The 5,391-nt window shown below is 44.8% G+C and overlaps 1 long non-coding RNA gene across 1 annotated transcript; it reads right to left on the bottom strand.

Annotated features, from left to right (window-relative positions):
- Positions 1-237: 237 nt before the first annotated feature.
- LOC139399972 (uncharacterized) lies at positions 238-3,403 on the bottom strand. Its single transcript, XR_011632303.1, has 2 exons — positions 3,239-3,403; positions 238-867 (listed from the first exon to the last, which is right to left on the bottom strand). It is a non-coding gene; the product is annotated as an uncharacterized lncRNA (long non-coding RNA).
- Positions 3,404-5,391: the final 1,988 nt, after the last annotated feature.

Raw genomic sequence — 5,391 nt, 5'->3', positions numbered from 1 at the left:
AGTCAGTCCTGTCTAGTATAACTATATCTAGATGTCTCAGGCAGTCCTTTCTAGTATAACTATATCTAGATGGCTCAGTCATTCCTGTATCTATGATCTTCTATCAGAGAAACTGTTGATTTAAACAGATCTATAAAATGTGTGTGTGTGTAAACAAATACAGAGATCAAAGTATTGGAACAGTGACATGTTGTTGTTTAGGCTCTGTACTCCAACACGTTGATACAATGACTGAGGTTAAAGTGCAGAATGTCAGCTTTAATTTGAGGCTATTCCCATCCATATCAGGTGAAACATTTAGAAATTACAGCATTTTTTGTACATAGTCCCCCCCATTTTAGGGGACCAAAAGCATTGGGAAAAATTCACTTGTGTAGTACATCAGTCAAACATTTAGTATTTGGTCCCATATTCCTAGCACTCAATAACTACATCAAGCGTGTAACTCTACAAACGTGTTGGATGTATTTCCTGTTTGTTTTGGTTGTGTTTCAGATTATGTTGTGCACAACAAAAGATGTCACTGTCCCAATACTTTTGGCCCTCACTGTATAATAACAAGATATTGAAAACATACAGTACATTTACTGAACATAAATGATTTAAGGTCTATGTGTGATTATATTTTAGCGTGTGTCTGTGAGGCCAGTCAGTGTTCTGAGTCGAGGTGGCAGCGTTGCGTTGGCATCTCGGTGCCAGCGGGGGGAGGTGGCGAGGGAAGGCGGGGTTAGAACACTCAGCGCCACGCTCGGAAGTTTCAGCAGCGACCATAACTCCTCCCCTCTGGTCACTACGGCGACAACATCCTCCTCACTGCCACACCAGGAGACTGCTCCGCTACGAAGCTTAGAGAGGAACAGAGAAACCCTACATACACACACACACACACACACACGCACACACGCGCACACACACACGAACGGCTGTAGTGACTGGCTATAGTGTGTGTAATTTGTGACTGTAGCCCTGATGGCTGCATGGTGCAGTAGGACTGATGGCTGCATGGTACAGTAGGTAGGGAGCTACTACAGCAGTGAGCCTGTAGGCCTGATGGCTGCAGGGTACAGTAGGTAGGGAGCTACTACAGCAGTGAGCCTGTAGGCCTGATGGCTGCATGGTACAGTAGGTAGGGAGCTACTACAGCAGTGAGCCTGTAGGCCTGATGGCTGCAGGGTACAGTAGGTAGGGAGCTACTACAGCAGTGAGCCTGTAGGCCTGATGGCTGCATGGTACAGTAGGTAGGGAGCTACTACAGCAGTGAGCCTGTAGGCCTGATGGCTGCAGGGTACAGTAGGTAGGGAGATACTACAGCAGTGAGCCTGTAGCCCTGATGGCTGCAGGGTACAGTAGGTAGGGAGCTACTACAGCAGTGAGCCTGTAGGCCTGATGGCTGCAGGGTACAGTAGGTAGGGAGCTACTACAGCAGTGAGCCTGTAGGCCTGATGGCTGCATGGTACAGTAGGTAGGGAGCTACTACAGCAGTGAGCCTGTAGGCCTGATGGCTGCCTGGTGCAGTAGGTAGGGAGATACTACAGTAGTGAGCCTGTAGGCCTGATGGCTGCAGGGTACAGTAGGTAGGGAGCTACTACAGCAGTGAGCCTGTAGGCCTGATGGCTGCAGGGTACAGTAGGTAGGGAGCTACTACAGCAGTGAGCCTGTAGGCCTGATGGCTGCAGGGTACAGTAGGTAGGGAGATACTACAGCAGTGAGCCTGTAGGCCTGATGGCTGCCTGGTGCAGTAGGTAGGGAGCTACTACAGTAGTGAGCCTGTAGGCCTGATGGCTGCAGGGTACAGTAGGTAGGGAGCTACTACAGCAGTGAGCCTGTAGGCCTGATGGCTGCAGGGTACAGTAGGCAGGGAGCTACTACAGCAGTGAGCCTGTAGGCCTGATGGCTGCAGGGTACAGTAGGTAGGGAGCTACTACAGCAGTGAGCCTGTAGGCCTGATGGCTGCAGGGTACAGTAGGTAGGGAGCTACTACAGCAGTGAGCCTGTAGGCCTGATGGCTGCATGGTACAGTAGGTAGGGAGCTACTACAGCAGTGAGCCTGTAGGCCTGATGGCTGCAGGGTACAGTAGGTAGGGAGCTACTACAGCAGTGAGCCTGTAGGCCTGATGGCTGCAGGGTACAGTAGGTAGGGAGCTACTACAGCAGTGAGCCTGTAGGCCTGATGGCTGCATGGTACAGTAGGTAGGGAGCTACTACAGCAGTGAGCCTGTAGGCCTGATGGCTGCATGGTACAGTAGGTAGGGAGCTACTACAGCAGTGAGCCTGTAGGCCTGATGGCTGCATGGTGCAGTAGGTAGGGAGCTACTACAGCAGTGAGCCTGTAGGCCTGATGGCTGCATGGTGCAGTAGGTAGGGAGCTACTCCAGCAGTGAGCCTGTAGGCCTGATGGCTGCAGGGTACAGTAGGTAGGGAGCTACTACAGCAGTGAGCCTGTAGGCCTGATGGCTGCATGGTACAGTAGGTAGGGAGCTACTACAGCAGTGAGCCTGTAGGCCTGATGGCTGCATGGTGCAGTAGGTAGGGAGCTACTACAGCAGTGAGCCTGTAGGCCTGATGGCTGCATGGTGCAGTAGGTAGGGAGCTACTACAGCAGTGAGCCTGTAGGCCTGATGGCTGCAGGGTACAGTAGGTAGGGAGCTACTACAGCAGTGAGCCTGTAGGCCTGATGGCTGCATGGTACAGTAGGTAGGGAGCTACTACAGCAGTGAGCCTGTAGGCCTGATGGCTGCATGGTGCAGTAGGTAGGGAGCTACTACAGCAGTGAGCCTGTAGGCCTGATGGCTGCATGGTGCAGTAGGTAGGGAGCTACTACAGCAGTGAGCCTGTAGGCCTGATGGCTGCATGGTACAGTAGGTAGGGAGCTACTACAGCAGTGAGCCTGTAGGCCTGATGGCTGCATGGTACAGTAGGTAGGGAGCTACTACAGCAGTGAGCCTGTAGGCCTGATGGCTGCATGGTGCAGTAGGTAGGGAGCCACTAGAGCGATTTGAAGTTCCATTTCAAACCTATAATGCAACACTCTGAAAGCCCATTGTGTGTGTGTGTGTTACCTGGGTATGAGGTCGTGGGAACGGGAAGCCCATTGTGTGTGTGTGTGTGTGTGTGTGTGTGTGTGTGTGTGTGTGTTACCTGAGTATGAGGTCGTGGGAACGGGAAGCCCATTGTGTGTGTGTGTGTGTTACCTGAGTATGAGGTCGTGGGAACGAGAAGCCCATTGTGTGTGTGTTACCTGGGTATGAGGTCGTGGGAACGGGAAGCCAGTTTAGCGAGCGCGCTCAGTAAGGAGGTAACCACCCTGGGGGAGGGGCTTCCAGAGGAAGTGATCTCGAAGAGGACTGCCTCCAATGCCTCGAAACAGGAAGTAACCAGATCCACGGAACACCGAGAGTCAAATGACACCGACAGGTACTCACCTAGAACCCACACCTAGCACGCACAGACAGACACACACAGGCACACACAGTCTCGATCTGTCACCATGTGTCTGTAAAGGTTTCTCTAGTGTGAGTGTGTGTGAGTGTGTATAGCATAGTGTGTGTAGTGTGTATAGTAGAGTGTGTATAGTATATTGTTTATATCATAGTGTGAATATCAGTGTGTATAGTAGTGTGTATATCAGTGTGTATAGTATAGTGTGTATATCAGTGTGTATAGTATGTGTATATCAGTGTGTATAGTATAGTGTGTATAGTAGAGTGTATATCAGTGTTTATATTATGTGTATAGTAAACCTTGTGAAGACTGACTTACAGAAAACGTTTGACCTCTGTCATTGCCAACAAAGGGTATATAACAAAGTATTGAGATAAACTTTTGTTATTGACCAAATACTTATTTTCCACCATAATTTGAAAATAAATTCTTTAAAAATCCTACAATGTGATTTTCTGGATTTTTTTTCTCATTTTGTCTGTCATAGTTGAAGTGTACCTATGATGAAAATTACAGGCCTCTCATCTTTTTAAGTGGGAGAACTTGCACAATTGGTGGCTGACTAAATACTTTTTTGCCCCACTGTATATAGTATATAGTTCTCACCACGTGTGTATATTATGGTGTATAGTATATAGTTCTCACCACGTGTGTGTATATTATAGTGTATAGTATATAGTTCTCACCACGTGTGTGTATATTATAGTGTATAGTTCTCACCACATGTGTGTATATTAGTGTATAGTTCTCACCACATGTGTGTATATTATAGTGTATAGTATATAGTTCTCACCACGTGTGTATATTATGGTGTATAGTATATAGTTCTCACCACGTGTGTGTATATTATAGTGTATAGTATATAGTTCTCACCACATGTGTGTATATTATAGTGTATAGTTCTCACCACATGTGTGTATATTATAGTGTATAGTTCTCACCACATGTGTGTATATTATAGTGTATAGTTCTCACCACATGTGTGTATATTATAGTGTATAGTTCTCACCACATGTGTGTATATTATAGTGTATAGTTCTCACCACGTGTGTATATTATAGTGTATAGTTCTCACCACATGTGTGTATATTATAGTGTATAGTATATAGTTCTCACCACATGTGTGTATATTATAGTGTATAGTATATAGTTCTCACCACATGTGTGTATATTATAGTGTATAGTATATAGTTCTCACCACACGTGTGTATATTATAGTGTATAGTATATAGTTCTCACCACATGTGTATATTATAGTGTATAGTATATAGTTCTCACCACATGTGTATATTATAGTGTATAGTATATAGTTCTCACCACATGTGTATATATTATAGTGTATAGTTCTCACCACATGTGTGTATATTATAGTGTATAGTTCTCACCACATGTGTGTATATTATAGTGTATAGTTCTCACCACATGTGTATATTATAGTGTATAGTATATAGTTCTCACCACATGTGTATATTATAGTGTATAGTATATAGTTCTCACCACATGTGTGTATATTATAGTGTATAGTATATAGTTCTCACCACATGTGTGTATATTATAGTGTATAGTATATAGTTCTCACCACACGTGTGTATATTATAGTGTATAGTATATAGTTCTCACCACATGTGTGTATATTATAGTGTATAGTATATAGTTCTCACCACATGTGTATATTATAGTGTATAGTATATAGTTCTCACCACATGTGTGTATATTAGTGTATAGTATATAGTTCTCACCACACATGTGTATATTATAGTGTATAGTATATAGTTCTCACCACACGTGTGTATATTATAGTGTATAGTTCTCACCACATGTGTATATTATAGTGTATAGTATATAGTTCTCACCACGTGTGTGTATATTATAGTGTATAGTATATAGTTCTCACCACACGTGTGTATATTATAGTGTATAGTATATAGTTCTCACCACATGTGTGTATAT

Source organism: Oncorhynchus clarkii, unplaced genomic scaffold (assembly GCF_045791955.1).
Source record: "Oncorhynchus clarkii lewisi isolate Uvic-CL-2024 unplaced genomic scaffold, UVic_Ocla_1.0 unplaced_contig_11057_pilon_pilon, whole genome shotgun sequence".
Classification (NCBI taxonomy): Eukaryota; Metazoa; Chordata; class Actinopteri; order Salmoniformes; family Salmonidae; genus Oncorhynchus; species Oncorhynchus clarkii.
Note: the sequence above shows the minus strand (reverse complement) of the source record. Positions and strands in the feature narration are given on the sequence as shown.